Source organism: Salmo salar, chromosome ssa26 (assembly GCF_905237065.1).
Source record: "Salmo salar chromosome ssa26, Ssal_v3.1, whole genome shotgun sequence".
Lineage (NCBI taxonomy): Eukaryota > Metazoa > Chordata > Actinopteri > Salmoniformes > Salmonidae > Salmo > Salmo salar.
Window position 1 is genome coordinate 53,878,246 of NC_059467.1, and position 12,634 is coordinate 53,890,879.

A 12,634-nucleotide genomic window follows, 5' to 3' on the forward strand; every position below is an offset into this window, starting at 1 on the left:
CACACTACGCTGTGTTTATAAACAGGCCAGTCACTCATTGAGTTAACTACTCACTAACTCACACTACGCTGTGTTTATAAACAGGCCAGTCACTCATTGAGTTAACTACTCACTAACTCACACTACGCTGTGTTTATAAACAGGCCAGTCACTCATTGGGTTAACTACTCACTAACTCACACTACGCTGTGTTTATAAACAGGCCAGTCACTCATTGAGTTAACTACTCACTAACTCACACTACGCTGTGTTTATAAACAGGCCAGTCACTCATTGAATTAACTACTCACTAACTCACACTACGCTGTGTTTATAAACAGGCCAGTCACTCATTGAGTTAACTACTCACTAACTCACACTACGCTGTGTTTATAAACAGGCCAGTCACTCATTGGGTTAACTACTCACTAACTCACACTACGCTGTGTTTATAAACAGGCCAGTCACTCATTGAATTAACTACTCACTAACTCACACTACGCTGTGTTTATAAACAGGCCAGTCACTCATTGGGTTAACTACTCACTAACTCACACTACGCTGTGTTCATAAACAGGCCAGTCACTCATTGAATTAACTACTCACTAACTCACACTACGCTGTGTTTATAAACAGGCCAGTCACTCATTGAATTAACTACTCACTAACTCACACTACGCTGTGTTTATAAACAGGCCAGTCACTCATTGAATTAACTACTCACTAACTCACACTACGCTGTGTTTATAAACAGGCCAGTCACTCATTGAATTAACTACTCACTAACTCACACTACGCTGTGTTTATAAACAGGCCAGTCACTCATTGAATTAACTACTCACTAACTCACACTACGCTGTGTTTATAAACAGGCCAGTCACTCATTGGGTTAACTACTCACTAACTCACACTACGCTGTGTTTATAAACAGGCCAGTCACTCATTGAATTAACTACTCACTAACTCACACTACGCTGTGTTTATAAACAGGCCAGTCACTCATTGGGTTAACTACTCACTAACTCACACTACGCTGTGTTTATAAACAGGCCAGTCACTCATTGAATTAACTACTCACTAACTCACACTACGCTGTGTTTATAAACAGGCCAGTCACTCATTGAATTAACTACTCACTAACTCACACTACGCTGTGTTTATAAACAGGCCAGTCACTCATTGAATTAACTACTCACTAACTCACACTACGCTGTGTTTATAAACAGGCCAGTCACTCATTGAATTAACTACTCACTAACTCACACTACGCTGTGTTTATAAACAGGCCAGTCACTCATTGAATTAACTACTCACTAACTCACACTACGCTGTGTTTATAAACAGGCCAGTCACTCATTGGGTTAACTACTCACTAACTCACACTACGCTGTGTTTATAAACAGGCCAGTCACTCATTGAGTTAACTACTCACTAACTCACACTACGCTGTGTTTATAAACAGGCCAGTCACTCATTGAATTAACTACTCACTAACTCACACTACGCTGTGTTTATAAACAGGCCAGTCACTCATTGAATTAACTACTCACTAACTCACACTACGCTGTGTTTATAAACAGGCCAGTCACTCATTGGGTTAACTACTCACTAACTCACACTACGCTGTGTTTATAAACAGGCCAGTCACTCATTGAATTAACTACTCACTAACTCACATTACGCTGTGTTTATAAACAGGCCAGTCACTCATTGGGTTAACTACTCACTAACTCACACTACGCTGTGTTCATAAACAGGCCAGTCACTCATTGAATTAACTACTCACTAACTCACACTACGCTGTGTTTATAAACAGGCCAGTCACTCATTGAATTAACTACTCACTAACTCACACTACGCTGTGTTTATAAACAGGCCAGTCACTCATTGAATTAACTACTCACTAACTCACACTACGCTGTGTTTATAAACAGGCCAGTCACTCATTGAATTAACTACTCACTAACTCACACTACGCTGTGTTTATAAACAGGCCAGTCACTCATTGAATTAACTACTCACTAACTCACACTACGCTGTGTTTATAAACAGGCCAGTCACTCATTGGGTTAACTACTCACTAACTCACACTACGCTGTGTTTATAAACAGGCCAGTCACTCATTGAGTTAACTACTCACTAACTCACACTACGCTGTGTTTATAAACAGGCCAGTCACTCATTGAGTTAACTACTCACTAACTCACACTACGCTGTGTTTATAAACAGGCCAGTCACTCATTGAGTTAACTACTCACTAACTCACACTACGCTGTGTTTATAAACAGGCCAGTCACTCATTGAGTTAACTACTCACTAACTCACACTACGCTGTGTTTATAAACAGGCCAGTCACTCATTGAGTTAACTACTCACTAACTCACACTACGCTGTGTTTATAAACAGGCCAGTCACTCATTGAGTTAACTACTCACTAACTCACACTACGCTGTGTTTATAAACAGGCCAGTCACTCATTGAATTAACTACTCACTAACTCACACTACGCTGTGTTTATAAACAGGCCAGTCACTCATTGAATTAACTACTCACTAACTCACACTACGCTGTGTTTATAAACAGGCCAGTCACTCATTGGGTTAACTACTCACTAACTCACACTACGCTGTGTTTATAAACAGGCCAGTCACTCATTGAATTAACTACTCACTAACTCACAGTACGCTGTGTTTATAAACAGGCCAGTCACTCATTGAATTAACTACTCACTAACTCACACTACGCTGTGTTTATAAACAGGCCAGTCACTCATTGAATTAACTACTCACTAACTCACACTACGCTGTGTTTATAAACAGGCCAGTCACTCATTGAATTAACTACTCACTAACTCACACTACGCTGTGTTTATAAACAGGCCAGTCACTCATTGGGTTAACTACTCACTAACTCACACTACGCTGTGTTTATAAACAGGCCAGTCACTCATTGAGTTAACTACTCACTAACTCACACTACGCTGTGTTTATAAACAGGCCAGTCACTCATTGAGTTAACTACTCACTAACTCACACTACGCTGTGTTTATAAACAGGCCAGTCACTCATTGAGTTAACTACTCACTAACTCACACTACGCTGTGTTTATAAACAGGCCAGTCACTCATTGAGTTAACTACTCACTAACTCACACTACGCTGTGTTTATAAACAGGCCAGTCACTCATTGAGTTAACTACTCACTAACTCACACTACGCTGTGTTTATAAACAGGCCAGTCACTCATTGAGTTAACTACTCACTAACTCACACTACGCTGTGTTTATAAACAGGCCAGTCACTCATTGAATTAACTACTCACTAACTCACACTACGCTGTGTTTATAAACAGGCCAGTCACTCATTGAATTAACTACTCACTAACTCACACTACGCTGTGTTTATAAACAGGCCAGTCACTCATTGGGTTAACTACTCACTAACTCACACTACGCTGTGTTTATAAACAGGCCAGTCACTCATTGAATTAACTACTCACTAACTCACAGTACGCTGTGTTTATAAACAGGCCAGTCACTCATTGAGTTAACTACTCACTAACTCACAGTACGCTGTGTTTATAAACAGGCCAGTCACTCATTGAATTAACTACTCACTAACTCACAGTACGCTGTGTTTATAAACAGGCCAGTCACTCATTGAATTAACTACTCACTAACTCACACTACGCTGTGTTTATAAACAGGCCAGTCACTCATTGGGTTAACTACTCACTAACTCACACTACGCTGTGTTTATAAACAGGCCAGTCACTCATTGAATTAACTACTCACTAACTCACAGTACGCTGTGTTTATAAACAGGCCAGTCACTCATTGAGTTAACTACTCACTAACTCACAGTACGCTGTGTTTATAAACAGGCCAGTCACTCATTGAATTAACTACTCACTAACTCACAGTACGCTGTGTTTATAAACAGGCCAGTCACTCATTGAATTAACTACTCACTAACTCACAGTACGCTGTGTTTATAAACAGGCCAGTCACTCATTGAATTAACTACACACTAATTCACAGTACGCTGTGTTTATAAACAGGCCAGTCACTCATTGAATTAACTACTCACTAACTCACAGTACGCTGTGTTTATAAACAGGCCAGTCACTCATTGAATTAACTACTCACTAACTCACACTACGCTGTGTTTATAAACAGGCCAGTCACTCATTGAATTAACTACTCACTAACTCACAGTACGCTGTGTTTATAAACAGGCCAGTCACTCATTGAATTAACTACTCACTAACTCACATTACGCTGTGTTTATAAACAGGCCAGTCACTCATTGATTGAGTGGTGACACAGGACATATTTATATCATAAAAATAATATATATATATATATATAAAACAATAACACAAAATGCAATAAGGGAAATAAACAGACTACATAAACTTAACGTAGACAGGGGTATTACATGTCAAAACAAAATGTACACATTAAGAGACATGGATGAGTGGTAAAACATTCACATTAAGAGACGTGGATGAGGGGTAAAACATTCACATTAAGAGACGTGGCTGAGTGGTAAAACATTCACATTAAGAGACGTGGCTGAGGGGTAAAACATTCACATTAAGAGACGTGGATGAGGGGTAAAACATTCACATTAAGAGACGTGGCTGAGGGGTAAAACATTCACATTAAGAGACGTGGCTGAGTGGTAAAACATTCACATTAAGAGACGTGGCTGAGTGGTAAAACATTCACATTAAGAGACGTGGATGAGGGGTAAAACATTCACATTAAGAGACGTGGATGAGGGGTAAAACATTCACATTAAGAGATGTGGCTGAGGGGTAAAACATTCACATTAAGAGACGTGGATGAGTGGTAAAACATTCACATTAAGAGACGTGGATGAGAGGTAAAACATTCACATTAAGAGACGTGGCTGAGGAGTAAAACATTCACATTAAGAGACGTGGATGAGTGGTAAAACATTCACATTAAGAGACGTGGATGAGAGGTAAAACATTCACATTAAGAGACGTGGCTGAGGGGTAAAACATTCACATTAAGAGACGTGGCTGAGGGGTAAAACATTCACATTAAGAGACGTGGCTGAGTGGTAAAACATTCACATTAAGAGACGTGGCTGAGTGGTAAAACATTCACATTAAGAGACGTGGATGAGGGGTAAAACATTCACATTAAGAGACGTGGATGAGGGGTAAAACATTCACATTAAGAGACGTGGCTGAGGGGTAAAACATTCACATTAAGAGACGTGGATGAGTGGTAAAACTTTCACATTAAGAGACGTGGATGAGAGGTAAAACATTCACATTAAGAGACGTGGCTGAGGGGTAAAACATTCACATTAAGAGACGTGGATGAGGGGTAAAACATTCACATTAAGAGACGTGGCTGAGGGGTAAAACATTCACATTAAGAGACGTGGATGAGTGGTAAAACATTCACATTAAGAGACGTGGATGAGAGGTAAAACATTCACATTAAGAGACGTGGCTGAGTGGTAAAACATTCACATTAAGAGACGTGGCTGAGGGGTAAAACATTCACATTAAGAGACGTGGCTGAGTGATAAAACATTCAAAGCTTCCCAACAGGAGACGGGGGTTTAATTGCCGGTTCTACCGCCTGTATCACCCTCTCAGGAAGTTGTCATGACCACTTCCTGTCTCTCTCTGCAGGTGGGCCTTTTGAGTGGGATTTGTCTGATCGTAGGAACAATGATCGGCTCCGGCATCTTCATCTCCCCTAAGGCAGTGCTGCTGGAAACGGGAGCCGTAGGACCATGTCTGTGTGTCTGGGCCGCCTGCGGGGTGCTGGCTACACTGGGTGAGGAGACAGACACACACACACCAACCCTGTCCTGGGTAATCTCTAACCAGTCACTAGTGGTGGGAAAGAATGATAGGAATCTCCTATATCAGGAATGACCAAAGTGCCGAGGCCCCGTGTGAGAAGGGCCCCGTGTGAGAAGGACTCCATGCATCCCAGATGGCACCCTAATCCTATGGGCCTGGTCCTGCTACCCCATAGAGCTCTGGTCTAAAGTAGTGCACTATATAGGGAATAGGGTTCCATTTGGGAGGCATATTGACTGTGAGAAAGATTGAGTCAGTGTGTTCAGGAACATGGACATAGTGCACCTAACATGAACCCTGCTGAGTTATTTAGAGGCTAGGAGGGAATTCCTCTCCCAACATGAACCCTGCTGATTTATTGAGAGGCTAGGAGGGAATTCCTCTCCTAACATGAACCCTGCTGATTTATTAACCTGTTAGGGCTAGGGGGCAGCATTGACACGGCTGGATAAAAAACATACCCGATTTAATCTGGTTACCACTCCTACCCAGTAACTAGAATATGCATATACTTATTACATATGGATAGAAAACACCCTAAATTTTCTAAAACTGTTTGAATGGTGTCTGTGAGTATAACAGAACTCAAATGGCAGGTCAAAACCTGAGAGATTCCTTTACAGGAAGTGGCCTGTCTGACCATTTCTTGAACTTCTTTTCCATCTCTATCATTTACTAAGGATCTCTGCTCTAACGTGACACTTCCCACGTCGTCCATAGGCGCTCAGAGCCCGGGAAAAAACAGAATGTCGTCATTCCAGCCCCAGGCTGAAACACATTATCGCCTTTCTCAAGTGGCCGATCAAGGGACACTGGGCTTATGCGCGTGACCCCGACCGCCCCCACCTTTGGGATTTTTTCCTCTGTTTGCCGAAAAGGAGATTCCCTGTCGGAATATTATCGCTTTTCTACGAGAAAAATGTCGTAAAAATTGATTTTAAACAGCGGTTGACATGCTTCGAAGTACGGTAATGGAATATTTAGAATTTTATTGTCACGAATTGCGCCATGCGTGCGACACTTCTTTACTATTTCGGATAGTGTCTGGAACGCACGAACAAAACGCCGCTATTCGGATATAACGATGGATTATTTTGAACCAAACCAACATTTGTTATTGAAGTAGCAGTCCTGGGTGTGCATTCTGACGAAGACAACAAAAGGTAATCAAACTTTTATAATAGTAAATATGATTATGGTGAGTGCTAAACTTGCCGGGTGTCTAAATAGCGAGCCCGTGATGCCTGGGCTATGTACTTAGAATATTGCAAAATGTGCTTTCACCAAAAAGCTATTTTAAAATCGGACATATCGAGTGCATAGAGGAGGTCTGTATCTATAATTCTTAAAATAATTGTTATGCTTTTTGTGAACGTTTATCGTGAGTAATTTAGTAAAATGTTAGCGAATTCCCCGGAAGTTTGCGGGGGTATGCTAGTTCTGAACGTCACATGCTAATGTAAAAAGCTGGTTTTTGATATAAATATGAACTTGATTGAACAAAACATGCATGTATTGTATGACATAATGTCCTAGGGTTGTCATCTGATGAAGATCATCAAAGGTGAGTGCTGCATTTAGCTGTCTTCTGGGTTTTGGTGACATTATATGCTGGCTTGAAAAATGGGTGTCTGATTATTTCTGGCTTGGTACTCTGCTGACATAATCTAATGTTTTGCTTTCGTTGTAAAGCCTTTTTTGAAATCGGACAGTGTGGTTAGATTAACGAGAGTCTTGTCTTTAAATGGCTGTAAAATAGTCATATGTTTGAGAAATTGAAGTAATAGGATTTTTAAGGTTTTGAAAATCGCGCCACAGGCTGGCAGTGGCTGTTACGTAGGTGGGACGCAAGCGTCCCACCTAGCCCATAGAGGTTAAAAACTGTAACATCTTATGCTTCACGGAGTCGTGTTTGAACGACGACACTATCAACATACAGCTGGCTGGTTATACGATGTACCGGCAGGATAGAACATTGGCGTCTGGTACGACAAGGGGTGGCGGTCTATGCATTTTTGTAAACAACAGCTGGTGCACGATATCTAAGGAAGTCTCGAGCCATTGCTCACCTGAGGTAGAGTTTCTCATGATAAGCTGGAGACCACATTACCTACCGAGAGAGTTTTCGTCTAAATTCCTTGTAGCCACAGTCAGAGGCTGGCACTAAGACAGCATTGAATGAGCTGTATTCTGCCATAAGCAAACAAGAAAATGCTCACCTAGAGGTGGCGCTCCTAGTAGCCGGGGACTTTAATGCAGGGAAACTTAAATCAGTTTTACCTCATTTCTATCAACATGTTAAAACCTGTTGGGGCTAGGGGGCAGTATTTTCACAGACGGATAAAAAACATACCCGATTTAAACTGGTTACTACTCTTACCCAGAAACGAGAATATGCATGTAATTAGTAGATTTGGATAGAAAACACTCTAAAGTTTCTAAAACTGTTGGAATGGTGTCTGTGAGTATAACAGAACTCATATGGCAGGCCAAAACCTGAGAAGATTCCATGCAGGAATGCCCTGTCTGACAATTTGTTGTCCTTCTAGGGCATCTCTATCAAAAATACAGCATCTCTGCTGTAACGTGACATTTTCTAAGGCTTCCATTGTCTCTCAGAAGGCGCCAGAAAGTGGAATGAGAGCTCTGCAGTCTCTGGGCGAAAAACAGCAGGAGTTTTTGTGAGCGGTCAGGCAGGGAACAATGACACTGGAGTGCGCATGCACGAGAGGACTCCATGTTTTTCTTTCTCTCTTTGAACGAATACAACGTCTCCCGGTTGGAATATTATCGCTATTTTATGAGAAAAATCGCATAAAAATTGATTTTAAACAGCGTTTGACATGCTTCGAAGTATGGTTATGGAATATTTTGAAATGTTTTGTCACGAAATGCGCTCGCGCGTCACCCTTCGGATACTGACCTCAACGCATGAACAAAACGGAGCTATTTCAATATAACTATGGATTATTTCGATTATTATTATTTCGAACCAAAACAACATTTGTTGTTGAAGTAGAAGTCCTGGGAGTGCATTCTGATGAAGAACAGCAAAGGTAATCCAATTTTTCTTATAGTTAATCTGAGTTTGATGAGGGCCAAACTTGGTGGGTGTCAAATTAGCTAGCCGTGATGGCCGGGCTATCTACTCAGAATATTGCAAAATGTGCTTTAGCCGAAAAGCTATTTTAAAATCTGACACTGCGATTGCATAAAGGAGTTCTGTATCTATAATTCTTAAAATAATTGTTATGTATTTTGTGAACGTTAATCGTGAGTAATTAGTAAATTCACCGGAAGTTTGCGGGGGGTATGCTAGTTCTGAACGTCACATGCTAATGTAAAAAGCTGGTTTTTGATATAAATATGAACTTGATTGAACAAAACATGCATGTATTGTATAACATAATGTCCTAGGAGTGTCATCTGATGAAGATCATCAAAGGTTAGGGCTGCATTTAGCTGTGGTTTTGTTTTTTGTGACATATATGCATGCTTTGTAAATGGCTGTGTGATTATTTTTGGAAGGGTACTCTCCTGACATAATCTAATGTTTTGCTTTCGCTGTAAAGCGTTTTTGAAATTGGACAGTGTGGTTAGATTAACGAGTGTCTTGTCTTTAAAATGGTGTAAAATAGTCATATGTTTGAGAAATTGATTTTTTAGCATTTATGAGGTATTTGTATTTCGCGCCACACGATTCCACTGGCTGTTGACTAGGTGGGAAGCAAACGTCCCACCTTGCCCAGGGAGGTTAAATATGCAACTGGCTTCATCAATAAGTGCATCGATGACGTCGTCCCCACAGTGACAGTACGTACATACCCCAACCAGAAACCAAGAATTACAGACAGCATCCTCACTGAGCTAAAGGCTTGAGCTGCCACTTTCAAGGAGCGGGACTCTAACCCGGAAGCTTATTAAAAATCCTGCTATACCCTCCAACGTACCATCAAACAGGCAAAGCGTCAATACAGGACTAAGATTGAGTCTGACGTCGGCTGTGGCAGGGCTTGCAAACCATTACAGACTACAAAGGGAAGCACAGCCGAGAGCTGCCCAGTGACACAAGCCTACCGGACGAGCTAAACTACTTCTATGTTCGCTTCGAGGTAAATAACACTGAAACATGCATGAGAGCACCAGCTGTACCGGAAGACTGTGTGATCACGCTCTCCGCAGCCGATGTGAGTAAGACCTTTAGACAGGTCAACATTCACTTGGCCGCAGGGTCAGCCGGACTACCAGGACGTGTACTGCGAGCATGTGCTGACCAACTAGCAAGTGTCTTCAATGACATTTTCAACCTCTCCCTGTCCGAGTCTGTAACACCAACATGTTTTAAGCAGACCACCATAGTGCCTGTGCCCAAGAACACTTAGGTAACCTGCCTAAATGACTACCGACCCGTAGCACTCACGTCTGTAGCCATGAAGTTTGAAAGGCTGATCATGGCTCACATCATTACCATTATCCCAGAAACCCTAGACCCACTCCAATTTGCATACCGCCCCAACAAATCCACAGATGATGCACTCTCTATTGCACTCCACACTGCCCTTTCCCACCTGGACAAAAGGAACACCTATGTGAGAATGCTATTCATTGACTACAGCTCAGCGTTCAACACCATAGTGCCCTCAAAGCTTATCAATAAGCTAAGGAACCTGGGACTAAACACCTCCCTTTGCAACTGGATCCTGGACTTCCTGACGGGCCGCCCACCAGGTGGTGAGGGCAGGTAACAACACATCCGCCACGCTGATCCTCAACACAGGGGCTCCTCAGGGGTGCGTGCTCAGCCCCCTCCTGTACTCCCTGTTCCCTCATGACTGCATGGCCAGGCACAACTCCAACACCATCATTACATTTGCCGACGACAACCAGGTGAGTTCCTAACTGGTCAATTTTCTAGGCCTTAATCGATTAGTTAAGAACTCACCTGGTTGTCTAGATCTTAATTGATTAGTAAGGAACTCACCTGGTTGCCTAGGTCTTAATTGATTCGTTAGGATCTCACCTGGTTGTCTAGGTCTTAATTGGACAAATTGAAAGGAAATCCCCTGAAGCAGCAGTAGGACTAGTGTCAACTGTCTGTCTCTGAGCCTGTCTGTCTGCCTGCAGGGGCGCTGTGCTACGCGGAGCTGGGCACCATGATCACTAAGTCTGGAGGGGCATACCAGTACCTGATGGAAGCCTATGGGTCAGTGATGGCCTACCTCTACTCATGGAGCACCATCATGGTCCTACAGCCCTCCGCCTTCGCCATCATCGCCCTAAGCTTCGCAGAGTACACCTCCACGCCGTTCTACCCAGGATGCACTCCTCCCATAGTGGTCACCAAGTGCCTGGCTGTAGTGTGCATATGTGAGTGTGAATTCTTCTTGAATTATGAAAAATCCTAATAGAAAACAATTGGCCCATTGTTCCAGCCTTGTGTGTGTGTGTGTGTGTGTGTGTGTGTGTGTGTGTGTGTGTGTGTGTGTGTGTGTGTGTGTGTGTGTGTGTGTGTGTGTGTTTTGACAACAGCAGAGGACCAACTTCTGTCTCGTGTGGATTAATATAATATTCCTCCTCTCCTTCCTTCCTCTTCCTCCCCTTCCTCTTCCTCTTCCTCCAGTTCTGATAGTGTCGGTGAACTGTCTCAGTGTGAAGCTAGCCAGCTATGTCCAGAACTTCTTCACTGCAGCCAAGCTTCTCATCATCCTGGTCATCGTAGTGGCGTCCTCTTGGCACAAGGTTGGTACTTTACACATTCTGTCTGTCTGCAAAATGCCCCCCTATTCCCTTTATAGTGCACTACTTAAGACCAGAGCCCTATGGCACCTTATTCCCTATATAGTGCACTACTTTAGACCAGAGCCCTATGGCACCTTATTCCCTATATAGGGCACTACTTTAGACCAGAGCCCTATGGCACCCTATTCCCTATATAGGGCACTACTTTAGACCAGAGCCCTATGGCACCCTATTCCCTATATAGGGCACTACTTTAGACCAGAGCCCTATGGCCTGCATCAAAAGTAGTACACTATAAAGGGAATAGGGTATACCGCTGTATAGGGAATAGGGTAGACCGCTATATAGGGAATAGGGTGGACCACTATATAGGGAATAGGGTTTTGGAATATTTGTATTCTATACAGGCCTCCTTGTTTTCACTCTGTCATTTTGGTTACAATTTTGGAGTAACTACAAAGTTGTTTATCTGTCCTCAGTTTTCTCCTATCACAGCCCTTAAACTCTGTAACTGTTTAAAGTCACCATTGGCCTCCTTGTCAAATCCCTCAGTGGTTTCCTTCCTCTCCGGCAACTGAGTTAGAGGCATCCTTCCAATCTTTGTAGTGACTGGGTGTATTGATAAACCATCTAAAGTGTAATTAATAACTTCACCATGCTCAAATGGATATTCAATGTCTGCTTTTATTTTATTTTACTCATCTACCAATAGGTGCCCTTCTTTGCGAGCCATTGGAAAACCTCCCTGGTCTTTGTGGTTGAATCTGTGTTTGAAATTCACTGCTCGACTGAGGGTCCTTACAGATAATTGTATGTGTGTAGTACAGAGATGAGGTAGTCATTCAAAAATCACGTTAAACAATATTAGTGCACACAGATTCCTTGCAGCTAATTATATAACTTGTTAAGCACATTTTTACTCGTGAACATATTTAGGAGTGCCATAACAAAGGGGTTGAAAAGCCATCACCGGGGCCTCCCACTCCTTTTTCTATTCTGGTTAGAGCCAGTTTGTGCTGTTCTGTGAAGGGAGTAGTTACACAGCGTTGTACAAGATCTTC

The 12,634-nt window shown here is 42.3% G+C and overlaps 1 pseudogene; it reads left to right on the forward strand.

Annotated features, from left to right (window-relative positions):
* Nucleotides 1-12,634, forward strand: part of LOC106597058 (b(0,+)-type amino acid transporter 1-like) — a 54,693-nt pseudogene that overhangs the window by 22,172 nt on the left and 19,887 nt on the right.